We start from the raw sequence: 20,265 nt of genomic DNA on the forward strand, positions 1-20,265 counted from the left end.
CAATATTGTAACAAATTCAATAAAGACTTTAAAAATGGTCCACATCAGATCACATGTCCTTCTGGGCACAGTGATTGGCTCAGGGACTGGCACATGACCAAGCTGTACCAATTGGAATCAACGCCCAGGTTCTTGGTGGAAATGTTTTTTTATAAAAAAGAAGTCTTGCTCTTTTCCCTGGGATCCTGAGACTGCAGACTGTAAGCCCAGAGCAGCCAATAGCCCTCTTCCCCACCAAGGGGAGAGGGTGCCTGCCTGAGAACGAAGCAGACAGACAAGAAAGCAGGGCAAAGCAACATTTCCAGACAACATCATTTGAACCCTTGGACCTCATTTTGCTTGAAATGGGAACTATTCGCATACTTTTCACTTCTTTGAACTAGGAAGTTACTTTCCTCCTCTTCAGATCATCTGGGTTTACTTGCAACCCAAAGTCTTAAAGAATACAGCCACCCAGAGTGTGTGGAGAACATTTATTTCTTTCTCCCTTGTATGTTCTCTATCAAACTCACCTAAACTTTTGTTCTTGGGGATTAACAAGATGTGGTCTTTTGAGTGTGTCCTTGACACTCTGCTATGTCTCAAAACTCTGTTCCCAGGATCATATATTTCTACACACAGTGACGCCAGGCTTCACACACCTGGGGATGGATTGGGCAGCCTCCCTGTTGAGTGTTACCCAACATCTCTCCCTCTTTCCACTCGAGGGCCTCCACCACCCAGCTCTGGTTCTCTCTCACCATGCTGGGACCCTGGATACAGCTCCTCCTGACTTTGGGGGTGTCACATTGAGAGTTTTTCTAATCTCGGTGTTGGTAGCAGTGTGGATGGAGGTTGAAGATGACCAGGAGGAATAGCTTCTTCCCTGGTCTTAGTTTCCAGGCTCTAAATCCTAGAACCCCACCCCTAGATAGCCCGCCTAAAGGAGCCCTGGTCCTTAGAGCCTGAAGGTCAAAGAAGGGGTCCTTCCTGCCTTCACCAGCACAGCTTGGACAGGAGTCTCAGCTGTTAAAGATAAATTATTCTGACACTTGTTAATATGGTAATATTCAAGATGATGGCAATGGAGGTCAACTCTATTGCAATGGAAGAGAAAGATTGAGCTCAACTCCAAACACAACAAGGACAAGTGGGGTTTGTATCAACAAGCAGAATGAGAGTGTCAGTGTATGGAAAAGTACTAAGAGGAGACATCAAAAGTAGGGGGATTCTTACTAAACTGACCTAACAGGATTCTTGCTAAAGACAGGCCAGGGATTTAGACATCAAAGGTAGATGATGAGGAACCTGATCAAATATTAAGGGTGATAAGACACCAAGGATGGACGGATGATTTAGCAAGATTCTTTGCCAAGACTGGCTTAGGTGGGCCAAGGACAGAGCCCAATAAGGAGCCTGTGTGGAGAAGAGGGCTCAGAGGAGCATAACTAAACTTCGGTCAGAGAAAGTCTTTGTCGCAGCCATGACCCTAGATGGTTTGGTATCCTTCTTGCCATCGGAAGGGCTCTCCCTCTTGCAGGAGAACCAGGTTTGAAGACTGTAGCAAGTGCTTCATAATGGGCCACTCAGAATGATGTGCTGGAGGCTTCTGTGTCTAGAGCTTTCTGTGACAGAGTCACCAGATTCACTGTTTAAGCAGAGACTTTGACCTCCACCTCTGGAAGGTGTTGGACATCTGAATTACACAGCCCTGTGTTTCTCAACACTCAACCAATGCCTCTGGAGACTTCAGGCATTCAGTCCCCATCAACAAAGCACCATTTAACTTGAGGCTGTAAGCGAGCCCACACACTGAACCTCTAAAACACTCTCTCCACCAGCCACCTCTTTCTCCCTTGGTCCCCACCTCCCTTGCAGTATCTAGTGTGGTACTCCAGCCAGGGATGAAATCCTCTCTGTTTTTATGGGAGGATGCCCTGAGACCAGTCTCAGCTTTTGGTATGAAGGAGCTTCACAGAGCATCATTGGTAACCCCTCCAATGCCTGCCTGAGGACGTGGGTCTGAGCTCTGGCGGGGGATCCATGGTAGCATTTGGGCTGGACCAAGACCTCTAGTAAAGTCACTCTAGAAGCCTGGCATCCCTTTCAAGGAACGAAGCCATCCTTTTCAGAAATGTTCTGTAGATGCCAGCTTGTAGCAACATCCATGATGTCTAAGAGAAAGGGCTGATGGAAGCTCAGATTTAGGGAGGGCGGGTGGGTCCTGGGAGAAAGGAACACAGCATAGCAAACCCTGTTCCAAGGATAGCACCCTGACAGCCACCCTGAAACTAGCTATGGGGGGAGAGCTGCATGTGCCGTGACCATCCCATCACGTTGAATCCCAGAAGCCCACAATGTTTAGGATCCTCTGCACCCTTCCTAAGTGATTTAGAAAAGGTACAGTCACTAGAATGGGGTTTCCTTCCTAACAGGCCCTGTTGAACTCTTCTAGTGACACGGATCTGCACCCTCAGCGGGGCCAGAGGTCAAGGGCAGTGTGGGTAGCCGTGGCCCTGTGGGGAGTACAGAGTATGCATTCCTCAGGAACACAGGCTCATGGTGACCAGACCTGCTCATGCCACGTGTAAGACACACCCTGGGGATTTCTAGGAATGTGTTAAAGCAGGGGAGAAAGACTCTGCAAGAATTGAAATTCTTGACTGTGCAACTTTTGCTTAAAGCTTAGGGAGACTCAGCACTAGTTAGTGTTAATTTGATCACGTCCGGCTCACCGTGGGGAAGCTGCTGAGCCTGGGTCACACTGCGGGTAGGGAGGGTGTCCTGAGGAATTTGTTAATTCTTGGCACAGTGAGTCTAAGATGCAAACTCTTTCTCTCCTTGCCCTTCTCCTTTGCATGTTCTCTGTGCCCCAGATCACTGAAGGGATGGTTCGGGGGTTGCAAGAGGACTGGGCTGAGCTGTGGAATTCTTGGGAGGGGTGGATGGGGTCAGGATGTGGAGCTGCATCAGGACCTTTAGGAGGGAGGGATCCAGTGCGCCAGGTGTGCCTGCAGGGGGCGCCACACAAAATGGTGGTGGAAAGTGCTCAGAACCACAGGTGACAAATGTCTTCTCCTGGAAACCTTGGGGAGGACACTAAGGGGACCAGTAAGGAAGAGGGGACCCTGTAGTAAATGTCAGGGGTGTCCTAATTTATCTTCCTCACTGGTCTCTCAGGAAACCCCGATTATTCACTTTAACTTCTCCGTTGAGGCCTAAAAGACCTCTATTAAAATGCAAATGAGATTTGCTGAGGACTTCCCAATGAGCCCCAACCAACAATTAACACCTTGGCCCGCTCCTTCTGTGTGAGGAGGGATTGCCCTTGCAGAAGGAGAACGGAAGGCAGCTAAATTTTGATGGGAGTGGGTGAGAAAATGGTCTCTGCCTGGGTGAACCTGGGCATGTAGATACATCAAGGAAGCCAAAAGGAAAGGGCCTGACTTTTCAGGGACACAGAAGAGAGATGAAGAGAGAACTCAGATCAATTTCACCAGTTTTCAGTTTCACTTGGGGCTGAAACTCTTCCTATTACTTAGCACCAGCCTCTCTTAAGGCATGTCTGATGCACTCTGGAGTCCGTTTCCCTTCAGAAATACAGATTTTTCCAGAGCCTCAGGAGTCCAAGTTACACCTCCCCTGCCCCGCAAACAGCTGTCCTCTTGGCCCTTGCCAATTAACAAACTTTGTTCAGATGCGTCCAAAGGTGTTCCTGGCTGACCCGGCCAGCCTCCCTAACTGCATGATTGTGGCTTTGAACAGAAGGTCTTCTGAAGACCCCTCACGTGGAAACTTTGGCTTCCTAGCCAACTGCGGCAGGCCATGTATTGTAGATAAACCTTCCTTTATAAACAATATGCAAAGTGTTGGTATTTCCACCTATAATTATTTTCAGACTCAAATTACATTTATAAATGTGGACTTCCTTTTGAGTTTTCTGAGCCCCAGTGTTTTCCATGAAGCTGCCTGTCAGCTAGTGGTGAGCCGTAGAACCACAGGATTTGTTTTTCAAAGCGCTGCTGAGTCATTGGTGTGATTTTGCGTCTCTGCTACTGGACAGCTTATTGAAGAAAAGTAAGGTATGTTTCAGACATTCCAAATTGACGTTTTTTTTCCTCATTTCAGGACATCTAAGTTGATCCTCCAACTGATTCTTAATTCTCCAAAGACAAATGTTTAATGCTTAAAACTGGCATATTAATTTTATATCAAATTTACAATTGAGTTGTTATACTCTATATAACATTTTATAGAACATTGGGGCCCTTTGGATAGTCAATATATTAGGTTCATTTGTGATAGGTTTATAAGGACAGAAGCTTAATTTCGATTTTTAATATTGTAGACATTTATAGTTATTTCACTGTATATTGCTGGTCATACTTAAACTTTACTTGACATCAATTTCTTGGCCAGCGTGCTACCCTCCAACTCCCTCTCCATCACGTCAGACTCTCCTGCATCTGGCTGAATTCTGCTTTCTAGTGTTAGAGTGAAATCAGGGACTTCCTAAGTATTCAGTCCAAATTGGGATCCCTTGAGATATGTGAGTAATAGTGCATTTTGAACAAGGGAAACCAAGAAGCTAATGGTTTTGAGACATTCTTAATACTGTACCACATGAACAAATTCTTAAAATCCAACTCAGCCCTCAGCCTTTGAAATTCATCCTCTCTGCCCAGAGTCTCAGGCAGGGAGAAAGCGGTGCTTAATCTGGAGTGCCATCCCTGGGCATCTGCTGCCTTGCTGGCCCTAGGCTTCTTTGGATTTTTTTTTTGTTTTTCGTTTTCTTTTTCCTTGGCTTCATCTATTCTTTTTCAAAATAACTGGTTGGTGTGTGCTTTCAAGAAGGAACAAACAAGCAGGCTTGGTCAAAACCTCTAAACTGAAATGAACCCAACCCTGAATGTGGGCCATTTTCTGTGTGGTCACCTCTGAGCTTTGCTTCCGTTTTATTTTCTCATCATATTATCTCGACAGGGATCCATTTCCATAAGATGAGGGCAGTTAGAATCCTTTGTTGATCCCAGAGTCAGGATGGGCCTCAAAGATCCATGGAAACATGGATGTCATCACTTAACATGTTAGTCCTGGGGTCTCATGGCAGCTGATGACAGATCTGAAATGGTGGAGCTGTCTGGAGGCTAAATTAGGGGCTGATATTTACCGGTGCAGAAAATTGCCAAAACAGGTTCTTTTCTTTCCCCTTGAAGATTGGTTTGATGTGGGGAGATTTTTATGGGGCCAGAAACCACATGCTTGGCTGTAAATTGAGCATAATTATTGCCCTGCGTGCAGCAAAATGCAGGACTTTAGGCTTCCTGCAGAATCCCATTAATTTCTTGATTGAGCTCTAAAGAACAGTGCCCCCAACAGGGCCAGAAAGAGTTGTGTTTAATCTGCCTGGTCTTTAAATGAAGAAGTCACTGGCTGTCCAGTTGGCTGATGTTGTTTCCTTGAAACTCTGGGGCCTTGGCCTGTGATCCAAGGCTCCATTGCCAGCACACTTTATTAGAATTCTGTGGTGGTATCTTCTGTGCCTTGGAATAGTTCCACATAAGGAAACTGAAGTGGACAATGAAATAATTCATAAGAATGAGTCAAACAAACACCCAAATGCCCCCAGAATACAAAACAAGCCTTTTGTAATTATCTGGTTATTTCAGGTGAGAGATTTGGAAAAGCCTAATTATTTGGGCAATTACTTTTACCTTTTTATTCAACATGTGTAATGGCCCAAACTTCAGAAACAACACCCAAAAGGCTCTCATGCATTCAGGACTCTGCTTCTCCCCCTGGCATTATGTGGGAGACTGTGTGGGAACATGACCACTCACTCCTAAATATCACCCTCAAAGGTTAGGTGTATTTTCCAAAGATAACTTAAACACGTTGCATTGTTCCAATTGTTAGTGTTAAAAAAGCTTTCCAAAATGTTTTTGTCTGATGTCCTACTTGCATAAATACAATCCGTGGAGCAGAAGTTAATTTTTGCTGATTAAATTTGTCCAGACTTCCCGGGTCATTGCCTTGATCATTAAATCTCACAGTTCAGGCTGTCGTTGTGAATAAGAGTGAAAACTGGGATGAATGCATACTGTCCCCAGGACTTTTCTTGGAATAGGTACGTTTTAAACAATCAAGCCCAGAGATTAGATTTTATTTTGTATTAGATCTATCTCTTTTTCCTCTTAATGGAAACAGTGCCAAATCTCAGGCTAACTGAGGGTCCCTGTCAGGTACATTCCGGTGAATTTAAATGTTACTGAATTTCAGGTGGTCCAGAATAGTCAAATGGCTGTATAGCTCCAATGTCTCCTCCTGTTACCGAACCAAACTTGGGTCTGCTGGCTCACGTGGGTAGTAAAGCCAGTCTACTGACACCGCGTTGTGGTGAAGGAAAGGGCACAGTTTATTGCAGGGTGCCAAGCAAGGAGACCAGGCAGCTAATCCTCAAAGGACCCAACCTCCTTGCTTGGTCTTGCAATGAGTGCTACATGTGTCAGTAGATTGGCTTCACTGAGCGTGAGCGAGCAGACCCAAATTTGGTTCTGTGATGCTTCTACTGCAGGGAATTTATTTCTGTCACTTCAGCACCTCACTTCTTACCACCTCTGGTAGAAGTTGGGGAGGCTCTCCTTCTTGCCCACTTGCAGATGGAGTGTCTGCTATGCTCTAGATTCAGTAGGACACCTAGTCACTATTTTTATGGGAAAATACATTTGAAGTCCCAGCTCTGAGCTTGAGATACTGGGAGTCCATCTCTGACCCAGCTTCTCAGTCAGGATGGCAAGGAAAGATTCCAGTGTATTCTACCTCATCCACGGCCCCCACCCTGCCCTTCATCTTGCCTACTGCAGGGCAGGACATATACAGGTTTGTCACGTCATGATGAAGGCTGTGGGTCTGTCTACTCAGAAGCCAAGTGCATACCCTCTGTGATTAAATGTGTGTGCTGGATTTTGGTGACCATGGGTCGGCCTGCTTGATCCGGTTCTGCAGCTCTTGGTTCGGCTCGAGGTTTCCATGGCTTCAGAAGCACTTATGAGCAATGCATAGGAAATTCCACTAAACCTTCGAGAATTGTGGATGTCTGTGGAGGCTGACATCTTACTTGATATCTTCCTCTGGGAGTAGAGATTTTGTTCCTGAGAGTTTCTGAATTCTGGATGGATCAGTGTGTACGTCGCCAGGGTGAGATACAGCTGCCCCCTGCCTCCCCAGGAGACGCTCCAAGATCAGCAGCCGTGTGGATTAAAGGCTCTTGGCACTCCAGCCAGGTGTCAAGGCTGTGTCTCTGAGGTGGGAGAACTAACCTCAGGACACTGGTCCACAAGAGACCTCTCAGCTCCACGTAATATCAAACGGCGAAAATCTCCCAGAGATCTCCATCTCAACACCAAGACCCAGATTCACTCAAGGACCAGCAACGAACAGTGCTGGACACCCTATCCCCAACAAAGAGCGAGACAGGTCTACAGCCCCATCCATTAGCAGAGAGGCCGCCTAGAATCACAGTAAGGCTACCGACATCCCCATACACGCCCCCAGACGTGGACCTACCCACCAGGGAGACGGGATCCAGCCTCATCCACCAGAACAGGGGAACTGGTCCCCCCAACCAGGAAACCTGCTCAACCCACTGAACCAACCTCAGCCACTGGGGACAGCCAACAAAAATAGATAGAAATTCGAACCTGCAGCCTGCAAAAGGGAGACCCCAAACACAGTAAGATAAGCAAAATGAGAAGACAGAAAAACACACAGCAGATGAAGGAACAAGATAAAAACACACCAGACCTAACAGATGAAGAGGTAATAGCCAATCTACCTGAAAGAGAATTTAGAATAATGATGGTGAAGATGATGCAAAATCTTGGAAATAGAATAGACAAATTGCAAGAATCAGTTAACAAGGACCTAGAAGAAATAAAGAGGAAGCAAGTAACGATGAGCAACACAATAAATGAAATGAAAAATACTCTAGACGGGATCAGTAGCAGAATAACTGAGGCAGAAGGACGGATAAGTGACCTGGAAGATAAAATAGTGGAAATAACTACTGCAGAGCAGAAGAAAGAAAAAAGAATGAAAAGAACTGAGGACAGTCTCAGAGATCTCTGGGACAACATTAAACGCACCAACATTCGAATCATAGGGGTCCCAGAAGGAGAAGAGAAAAAGAAAGGGACTGAGAAAATATTTGAAGAGATTATAGTTGAAAACTTCCCTAATATAGGAAAGGAAATAGTCAACCAAGTCCAGGAAGCACAGAGAGTCCCATACAGGATAAACCCAAGGATAAACACGCCGAGACACATAATAATCAAACTGTCAAAAATTAAATACAAAGAAAGCATATTAAAAGCAGCAAGGGAAAAACAACAAATAACACACAAGGGAATCCCCATAAGGCTAACATCTGATCTTTCAGCAGAAACTCTACAAGCCAGAAGGGAGTGGCAGGACATATTTAAAGTGATGAAGGAAAAAAACCTACAACCAAGACTACTCTACCCAGCAAGGATCTCATTCAGATTTGATGGAGAAATTAAAACCTTTACAGACAAGCAAAAGCTGAGAGGGTACAGCACCACCAAACCAGCTTTACAACAAATCCTAAAGGAACTTCTCTAGGCAAGAAACACGAGAGAAGGAAAAGACCTACAAGAACAACCTGAAACAATTAAGTAAATGGTAATAGGAACGCACATATCAATAATTACCTTAAATGTAAATGGATTAAATGCTCCCACCAAAAGACACAGACTGGCTGAATGGATACAAAAACAGGACCCATATATATGCTGTCTACAAGAGACCCACTTCAGACCTAGGGACACTTACAGGCTGAAAGTGAGGGGATGGAAAAAGATATTCCATGCAAATGGAAATCAGAAGAAAGCTGGAGTAGCAATTCTCATATCAGACAAAATAGACTTTAAAATAAAAACTATTACAAGAGACAAAGAAGGACACTATATAATGATCAAGGGATCGATCCATGAAGAAGATATAACAATTGTAAATATTTATGCACCCAACATAGGCGCACCTCAATACATAAGGCAAATACTAACAGCCATAAAAGGGGAAATCGACAGTAACACAATCATAGTAGGGGACTTTAATACCCCACTTTCACCAATGGACAGATCATCCAAAATGAAAATAAATAAAGAAACACAAGCTTTAAATGATACATTATACAAGATGGATTTACTTGATATTTATAGGACATTCCATCCAAAAACAACAGAATACACATTTTTCTCAAGTGCCCATGGAACATTCTCCAGGATAGATCATATCTTGGGTCACAAATCTAGCCTTGGCAAATTTAAGAAAATTGAAATCGTATCAAGTATCTTCTCTGACCACAACGCTATGAGACTAGATATCAATTACAGGAAAAGATCTGTAAAAAATACAAACACATGGAGGCTAAACAATACACTACTTAATAACAAAGTGATCACTGAAGAAATCAAAGAGGAAATCAAAAAGTACTTAGAAACAAATGACAATGGAGACACGACGACCCAAAACCTATGGGATACAGCAAAAGCAGTTCTAAGAGGGAAGTTTATAGCAATACAATCATACCTTAAGAAACAGGAAGCAACTCGAATAAACAACTTAACTTTGCACCTAAAGCAATTAGAGAAGGAAGAACAAAAAAACCCCAAATTTAGCAGAAGGAAAGAAATCATAAAGATCAGATCAGAAATTAATGAAAAAGAAATGAAGGAAACAATAGCAAAGATCAATAAAAGTAAAAGCTGGTTCTTTGAGAAGATAAATAAAATTGATAAACCATTAGCCAGACTCATCAAGAAAAAAAGGGAGAAGACTCAAATCAATAGAATTAGAAATGAAAAAGGAGATGTAACAACTGACTCTGCAGAAATACAAAAGATTATTAGAGATTACTACAAGCAACTCTATGCCAATAAAATGGACAACCTGGAAGAAATGGACAAATTCTTAGAAATGCACAACCTGCCAAGACTGAACCAGGAAGAAATAGAAAATATGAACAGACCAATCACAAGCACTGAAATTGAAACTGTGATTCAAAATCTTCCAACAAACAAAAGCCCAGGACCAGATGGCTTCACAGGCGAATTCTATCAAACATTTAGAGAAGAGCTAACACCTATCCTTCTCAAACTCTTCCAAAAGATAGCAGAGGGAGGAACACTCCCAAACTCATTCTCTGAGGCCACCATCACCCTGATACCAAAACCAGACAAAGACGTCACAAAGAAAGAAAACTATAGGCCAATATCACTGATGAACATAGATGCAAAAATCCTCAACAAAATACTAGCAAACAGAATCCAACAGCACATTAAAAGGATCATACACCATGATCAAGTGGGGTTTATTCCAGGAATGCAAGGATTCTTCAATATACGCAAATCAATCAACGTGATACACCATATCAACAAACTGAAGGAGAAAAACCATATGATCATCTCAATAGATGCAGAGAAAGCTTTTGACAAAATTCAACACCCATTTATGATAAAAACCCTGCAGAAAGTAGGCATAGAGGGAACTTTCCTCAATATAATAAAGGCAATATATGACAAACCCACAGCCAGCATTGTTCTCAATGGTGAAAAACTGAAACCATTTCCACTAAGATCAGGAACAAGACAAGGTTGCCCACTCTCACCACTCTTATTCAACATAGTTTTGGAAGTTCTAGCCACAGCAATTAGAGAAAATAAAGAAATAAAAGGAATCCAAATAGGAAAAGAAGAAGTAAAGCTGTCACTGTTTGCAGATGACATGATACTATATATAGAGAATACTAAGGATGCTACCAGAAAACTACTAGAACTAATCAATGAATTTGGTAAAGTAGCAGGATACAAAGTTAATGCACAGAAATCTCTGGCATTCTTATACACTAATGATGAAAAATCTGAGAATGAAATCAAGAAAACACTCCCATTTACCATTGCAACAAAAAGAATAAAATATCTAGGAATAAACCTACCTAAGGAGACAAAAGACTTGTATGCAGAAAACTATAAGACACTGATGAAAGAAATTAAAGATGATACAAATAGGTGGAGAAATATACCATGTTCTTGGATTGGAAGAATCAACATAGTGAAAATGACTGTATTACCCAAAGCAATATACAGATTCAATGCAATCCCTATCAAATTGCCACCGGCATTTTTTACAGAACTAGAAAAAAGAATTTCACAATTTGTATGGAAACACAAAAGACCCCGAATAGCCAAAGCAATCTTGAGAACGAAAAATGGAGCTGGAGGAATCAGGCTCCCTGACTTCAGACTATACTACAAGGCCACAGTAATCAAGACAGTATGGTACTGGCACAAAAACAGAAATATAGATCAATGGAACAGGATAGAAAGCCCAGAGATAAACCCACACACATATGGTCACCTTATCTTTGATAAAGGAGGCAAGAATATACATTGGAGAAAAGACAGCCTCTTCAATAAGTGGTGCTGGGAAAACTGGACAGCTACCTGTAGAAGTATGAAATTAGAACACTCCCTAACACCATACACAAAAATAAACTCAAAATGGGTTAAAGACCTAAATGTAAGGCCAGACACTATCAAACTCTTAGAGGAAAACATAGGCAGAACACTCTATGACATCAATCACAGCAAGATCCTTTTTGACCCATCTCCTAGAGAAATGGAAATAAAAACAAAAATAAACAAATGGGACCAAATGAAACTTAAAAGCTTTTGCACAGCAAAGGATACCATAAACAAGACCAAAAGACAACCCTCAGAATGGGAGAAAATATTTGCAAATGAAGCAACTGACAAAGGATTAATATCCAAAATTTATAAGCAACTCATGCAGCTCAATAACAAAAAAACAAACAGCCCAATCCAAAAATGGGCAGAAGAACTAAATAGACATTTCTCCAAAGAAGATATACAGATAGCCAACAAACACATGAAAGAATGCTCAACATCATTAATCATTAGAGAAATGCAAATCAAAACTACAATGAGATATCATCTCACACCGGCCAGATTGGCCATCATCAAAAACTCTAGAAACAATAAATGCTGGAGAGGGTGTGGAGAAAAGGGAACACTCTTGCACTGTTGGTGGGAATGTAAAATGATACAGCCACTATGGAGAACAGTATGGAGGTTCCTTAAAAAACTACAAATAGAACTACCATATGACCCAGCAATCCCACTACTGGGCATATACCCTGAGAAAACCATAATTCAAAAAGAGTCATGTACCAAAATGTTTATTGCAGCTCTATTTACGATAGCCAGGACATGGAAGCAACCTAAGTGTACATCAACAGATGAATGGATAAGGAAGATGTGGCACATATATACAATGGAATATTACTCAGCCATAAAAAGAAATGAAACTGAGTTATTTGTAATGAGGTGGATAGACCTGGAATCTGTCATACAGAGTGAAGTAAGTCAGAAGGACAAAAACAAATACCGTATGCTAATACATATATATGGAATCTAAAAAAAAAAAAAAAATGTCATGAAGAGATTAGTGGTAGGAGGGAATAAAACACAGACCTACGAGAGCATGGACTTGAGGATATGGGGAGGGGGAAGGGTAAGCTGTGATGATGTGAGAGAGTGGCAGGGACATATACACACTACCAAATGTAAATTAGATAGCTAATGGGAAGCTACAGCATAGCACAGGGAGTTCACCTCTGTGCTTGGTGACCATCTAGAGGGGCGGGATGGGGAGGGTGGGAGGGAGGGTGACAAAAGAGGGAGGAGTTATGGGAGCATGTGTATGTGTATGGCTGATTCACTTTGTTGTAGAGGAGAAACTAACACACTATTGTAAAACAGTTATACTCAAATAAAGATGTTAAAAAAAATAAAAAAATAAAAAAAATAAGTGGTGTTGGGAAAACTGGACAGGTACATGTAAAAGTATGAAATTAGAACACTCCCTAACACCATACACAAAGATAAACCCAACATGGATTAAAGACCTAAATATAAGACTGGACACCATCAAACTCTTAGAGGAAAACATAGGCAGAACACTCTATGACATAAATCACAGCAAGATCCTTTTTGACCCACCTCCTAGAGAAATGGAAATAAAAACAAAAATAAACAAATGGGACCAAATGAAACTTAAAAGCTTTTGCACAGCAAAGGATACCATAAACAAGACCAAAAGACAACCCTCAGAATGGGAGAAAATATTTGCAAATGAAGCTACTGACAAAGGATTAATCTCCAAAATTTATAAGCAACTCATGCAGCTCAATAACAAAAAAACAAACAACCCAATCCAAAACTGGGCAGAAGAACTAAATAGACATTTCTCCAAAGAAGATATACAGATTGCCAACAAACACATGAAAGAATGCTCAACATCATTAATCATTAGAGAAATGCAAATCAAAACTACAATGAGATATCATCTCACACCAGTCAGAATGGCCATCATCAAAAAATCTAGAAAAAATAAATGCTGAAGAGGGTGTGGAGAAAAGGGAACCCTCTTGCACTGCTGATGGGAATGTAAATTGATACAGCCACTATGGAGAACAGTATGGAGGTTCCTTAAAAAACTACAAATAGAACTACCATACAACCCCGCAATCCCACTACTGGGCATATACCCTGAGAAAACCATAATTCAAAAAGAGTCATGTACCAAAATGTTCATTGCAGCTCTATTTACGATAGTCAGGACATGGGAGCAACCTAAGTGTCCATCATCGGATGAATGGATAAAGAAGATGTGGCACATATATACAATGGACTATTACTCAGCCATAAAAAGAAATGAAATTGAGATATTTGTAGTGAGGTGGATGGCCCTAGAGTCTGTCATACAGAGTGAAGTAAGTCAGAAGGAGAAAAACAAATACCGTATGCTAACACATATATATGGAATCTAAGGAAAAGTTTTTAAAATGTCATGAAGAGCCTAGGGGTAGGACAGGAATAAAACAGACCTACTAGAGCACGGCCTTGAGGATATGGGGAGGGGGAAGGGTAAGCTGTGATGAAGTGAGAGACTGGCATGGACATATATACAATACCAAACATAGGGTGCATAGCTAATGGGAAGCAGCCACATGGCACAGGGAGATCAGCTATGTGGTTTGTGGCCACCTAGAGGGGTGGGAGGGAGGGAGATGCAAGAGGGAAGAGATATAGGAACATATGCATATGTATAACTGATTCACTTTGTTGTAAAGCAGAAACTAACACACCATTGTAAAGCAATTATACTTCAATAAAGATGTTAAAAAAAAAATGTGTGTGCTGGAAATATTTGCTTCTAGCATGGTGTTGGTGTTTAACACTCTTCATGATGACTTTTATAATGTAGCAGTTTAAAAATATTATGAAATCTTTTCAAAATTCTCCTTTATAGATTTTGGGTTCCATGTTTTCTTTAGGAAAGATTACTTCAAACTAAGATAATTAGAAGACTAGAAGGGGGGATACAAATAATTTGTTTCTGTATGGAATTGTTTTCTTTTGATGTGTAACAAATTACCATCAGTATAGCAGTTTTAAAGAACATAGATTTATAGATACAGTGAACAAGTGGTTACCAGGGGGAAGAGCATAGCAGGGAGGGGCAGGAGGCGGGAAGGGAATTAAGAGGTGCAAACTACTGTCTATAAAATAAAGAAGCTACAGCACAGGGAATATAGCCAACATTTTATTATAACTATACATGGAGTATAATGTTTAAAAATTGAGTCACTATGTTGTACACCTGAAACGTATAATATTGTACATCAACTATATGCCTCAATAAAAAATAATAAAGAAGGGCTTCCCCGGTGGCGCAGTGGTTGAGAGTCTGCCTGCCGATGCAGGGGACACGGGTTCGTGCCCTGGTCCGGGAGGATCCCACATGCCGCGGAGTGGCTGGGCCCGTGAGCCATGGCTGCTGAGCCTGTGCGTCCGGAGCCTGCGCTCCGCAATGGGAGAGGCCACAACAGTGAGAGGCCCACGTACCGCAAAAATAATAATAATAATAATAATAAAGAAAATAGATTTATTATTCAGTTTCCCTGGATCAGGAGTCCAAGCATGGCTTAGCTGGGCCCTCGAATCAGGGTATCACAGGATTGCAGTCCAGGTGTCAGCTGGGACTGGGGTCTCATTTGAGGTTCTGCATCCTCTTCCTTTGCTCCCACGGCAGGATTCACTGTCTTGCAGCTGTGGAACTCATGGTGGTGTGCTTCTTCAAAGCCAGCAGGATAATCTCTGAGGCTTCAGGTCTCTGACCTCTAGATTCTCTTCTTGAGGCATACCTGATTAGGTCAGGCCCATCCAGGATCAATGCTCTGGACGCGCAGGCTCAGCGGCCATGGCTCACGGGCCCAGCTGCTCCACGGCACGTGGTATCTTCCCAGACAGGGGCACGAACCCGCATCCCCTGAATCGGCAGGCAGACTCTCAACCACTGCGCCACCAGGGAAGCCCGATCAATTCCATTTTGATTAACTCAGAGTCACTGATTAGTGTCCTTACCTATATCTGCAAGATCTCTTTACCTTTGCCACTTAATATAACCTCATCATAGGAGTGACATTCATCATATTCACAGATCCCACCCACACTGAAAGGGAGGAGATTATACAGGGTTTGTACACTGCAGCAAGAATCTTTTTTTTAATCTACATAATTTTATTAGTCAATTAACATCCATAATGCTGGGGAAAATTTTTTTTTAACTTTTTAAAGTATTTAACATGTAAAGAGTCTTCATTAAACACTTTAGAAATAAATGAATGATACACACATATAAATTCTCTCCTTGCAAAAGAAACACTCCTCCCCAGAAGCAGGTGATGGGCCATATCCATTGTAAGAACTAACAGATAAGAATTTCCTTCTCTTAGCAACAAGACAGTTATTCTTTCAAAATTCTCTCACTGGGAATCTAACTTGTCTTGCATTTGGAAACAATTTCAAATGACTAGCATTTTTTTCTTTATTCATGTAAATCAAACTGCAGTAGCAAATCCAGGTATGCCCTAAAATATATTATTCATTTCATCACAGCATAACTCTTTTGCGAAAGAACAGAAACGATACTTTGTAACTGTCTGCCTTCCCTCAACAGCTGCTATTTAAATTGCAGGATATCATTCTGTTGTAAACTATATCTTACCTAAGGAAATTACACAAGCTTTGCAAACACCTAGCAAATCTAGACAAATTAAATACAAAATTACTAATACTATGAGCCGGCACACACAAACCACCTAATGAAAAATGAGAAAGATTCCTTCAAAGACTAAAGAGCACTTAGGGGTGGTGGAGGAAGACTAAACGACACTGAAGGAGCAGCTTTGGGCAAAGCCAGGAACAAGGTATGTGACCTCCATATCGTCTTTTCTAGAGCTGCAGTGACTCGTGTTGTCGCCTCCACTAAGTCCAAGCAAAGTCTGAACTAAAGAAAGTCATAGCAATGTGGGGGTCACCAGACTCAAACATGATTGCATTGGAATAATAAAGATGAAATTAAAAACAACTCTCAAAAGACCTGTGGTTGCCAAGAAGGGGGGTGAGGGAGGAATGGAGTGGGAGTTTGGGGCTAGCAGACACAAACTGGTATATATTGAATGGATAAACAACAAGGTCCTACTATATTCAATATCCACAGGGATCTATATTCAATATTCTGTGATAACCCATAATGGAAAAGGATATAAAAAAGGATGTATATATATGTATAACTGAATCACCCTGCCATACAGCAGAAACCAACACGTTGTGAATCAACCACACTTCAATTAAAATATATACTTAAAAAATTTTCAACTAAGATACATATATACATTATATGTATATATACATATATATGTATATATACATATATATGTATATGTATAAAAATCCAACTCAGCATTTGAAGGAAAAGGGGAAGGAAAGAAGGGAAATATAACTGTATCTTACCATCTGTATCTCTGATTCCTTATAATATAGGGAATGGGATGGTGGTTAGGAAGAAAACAACCCTTAGTGATCCTACCTTGAGCCAGTGACTGTGCTAGTTACTTTACACAAATTAATTTTCAAAGAAGCCCAGGATGTCTATATCACCATCACTTTACAGTGTGTACACTGAGACAGAGTGGGATTAAGTAACCCCTCAAAGTCACATTCCTAGTAAATGGCAGAGGCAGGGTCTAAATCTCAATCAGTCAGACTCCATTACACCCAGTGCAGGAAAAAAGAAGCTCCCAGTAAGCCAACCAGGAATTGAATGTCAATACTGTGGTTCCAGGAGATAAGTAAGCCCTAATGCCTAAGGAACTCACTATAGATAAAAAAAATCAGCTTCTCTCCTACCATGTAATAGAATGGACTGGTTATGTGCCATCCTTTGGAGAACTGAGAAGAGTCCCTCAAATTATTATCCATGCTCTGTGGTAAATGAGGAATCCTGGCGAGAAGGGCCAGAATGGAGCATCTGCTGTTTCCCAGCAATGCCACCACTAGGGAAATACCCTAGCAGGAATGTGCCATGGGCCTTTGGTCATCTAGTGAAGCCCATGGACCCTTTCTGAGAAAAATGTTTTATTACCTACATTCATAATTGAAGGCAATAGACTAATAAAAAATAGTGAAACTCATTAAAAAAGGCGAGTGAAAATAAGGATGTAATTTTTTTCCATCCAACTTCATGACCCAGAAAACAATGAGACATGTATATTTAATTTAGGGATACATACATACATCATAAATGATAAAACTAAAGAAAGGGATAGGTTAACACAAAAGCCAGGACAGTTGTTATCTTTGTAGGGAAAGAAAGGGCAGGAGATGAATTAGGGGCACACAGCATGCCTCCAAAGTACTTGCAGGTTTTAGTTTTAAGCTGGCTGATCAGCACTCGTGTTGCTCTTGTTTCAGCAGTACTATTATTGGAGAGTTTCTTTTCCACTTCCACCTCTTCTTTCTGGTGTTGGGAACTTGAACAGTCAAACTATGGCATTTCTCATCCCTTTGCTTCCCCCACCCAGGGAAATGAAGGGGCTTACCTGACTGCCTGAGTGCTGCCTATGACTGGGTAAAAACTTCTACTTAAAGAATCTTAAGGGTTATCTTAGAATTCTGTCTACGACACTGTATTTTTTTAGCTTTTGAAAGAATGTTTAGAGTTTAAATCATTTGTATATGGTAGCAGGTAGGAACAAGAATTTCTGTTACAGCACAAAATTTTCCTGAAAACCCTCATATTCTGCAAAATCATACGCTAAAAATAACAGGGCTCATGGAAAAAAATAAAGTCAAGGGGAGACCACTCAAACCTATGCTACTTTTTAACCAGAGCACTAAAAAGGCAATAAGAATCCTAGTAAAGCTACTAACCTAGTTTAAAAGGCAGTTTAAATGCCCAGTAAATAGTAATATATTACAGCAAATATAAATCTGTCTAACAAAGAAAACAATGAGCATAGCCTAATAGAGGAGCAAGAGACGATGGAGGCTGCTAAGTACAGCAGTCACAGAAAATGTGCAGCGATTGGGGGAACCTCACAATAGACATGTTACCAAACTAAGCCAAGAGGAAAATGTGGGCTGAACTCTGTGTATAGAATTGTCTTCCTTTGCACTGAGGTGTCTTCGCCTGTGTTGAGGTCAGCTGCCATTCCTGGGTTGCAAAAACTTGAACTTGCTGGGAAACAGTGACAGTATAAATGGCTTCCACATTATACTAACATGATTTCTTTATTGACCAATAGTGTTTGAGCTAATTGGTGTTATAGAAACCTTTGCTGTAGCAGAAGAGCCTGTAAATAATTGAAATTTCTCCTCTATTGTCATGACACTATTTACTGAATAGTCTCTCATTTCTCCTCTAGTAATTTTTAAAATTGGGGTTTTTATTTTTTCAAAGTATATGTGCACATCGTCAAATAGTTCTTCAAGTCTTATTGCAAAAAATAGCCATCCCTTGTGTATCTGCCACCATTGCCTGATACTTAAGACAACCGTTTCAACTATTTTTGTTGATTCTTCTGGTATCTACTGGTATATCTGTAAATAACATGCTTATATTGCTGTTTCTTCATTTTTTTTTTTTTTTTCAGTTTTAGCCATTATCGACTTCCTATTAGGGAAGATAAAGATTTAGCTTATGTTCACTCTTCTGCCTTGTCCCAATCACACGAAACCCACACCACCCATTCTTTCATCCTCCCAATATAATTCTATTGTCATTTTTGTTTGATATACATACAGGACTTTTACTGGTACAACTATGTAAATGTTAATCATAACCAATCCATGTAGTGGATGGTGATTATTTTTCCTCTTTGCCTAATGTCTTGTATTGCCTAGAATTAATAGCTGACTTTAAAAATTGGTATAATTTTTATGCACAATCCTAAACTTTCCCCCAGGTATGTAAATCTCTTTCAGAATATTCAAATGCATTAGACAGTCTGTTAAGTTAATCTTTAAGAATCTTCTTTGGATCCCTCCAACCTGCTTTATTTTGAATTGGCGACTTTCTAGCTTTGGCTGCTGTCTCTCCACCTGTCCTGTAGAAACTTCCCTTCATCATTATCTTTGCTGTGTACATCTGAAAATGTCTTATTTTACCCACTTGATTGAAAATTTGGCTGTTTATAGAAAGTTAAGTTGGAAATAGTTTTTTCTTTGAATTGTGAAGGCCTTGACCCATTATCTTCTTTCTTTCTGCAATGCTGTTGAGAAATCCAATGCCATTCTGAATCTTGTATCCAAATCATTTATATGAAACTGCTTTTCACAGTTTTCTTTCTTAAAGCTTACAGGATCTTCTATCTGTCCCTGGTGTTCCATAATTTTGTGATGCTGGTGCCTTTCTGTGGTTCCAATTTCAGTCTTTATGCTTGGCATTTGGTAAGACCCTTTGATATAGAAATACATGTCTTTCAGTTCTTAGAAGTCTTCTGGAATTATTTCTTAGGTAATTTCCTTCTCTCCATTTTCTTTGTTCTTTCATTCTGGGAACTCCTGTTGTTCAAATGTTGGACCTGCTAGACTGGTCTTTTCTTTGTCTCTTTGCTCTCTTTTGGGATACTACTTTTCTCTCTGAGGTTCTGTTTATTTCTCTGTTACTGGTAATGTAGTATATATTGGGCTTTTGTCTTCAAAACTCATTTCCCCTTCCCTCATATGTGTAGTAGCACAGATTGACTCCTGTGGTAGTTACTGGTGCAGTTTCCAAATATTTCTGTTTCTTTTTTCTGGGCACACAGTCTCCTTGTGGTTGAGTAGGCAGTATGGTCAG

This window comes from Kogia breviceps, chromosome 2 (assembly GCF_026419965.1).
Source record: "Kogia breviceps isolate mKogBre1 chromosome 2, mKogBre1 haplotype 1, whole genome shotgun sequence".
NCBI classification, from domain to species: domain Eukaryota; kingdom Metazoa; phylum Chordata; class Mammalia; order Artiodactyla; family Physeteridae; genus Kogia; species Kogia breviceps.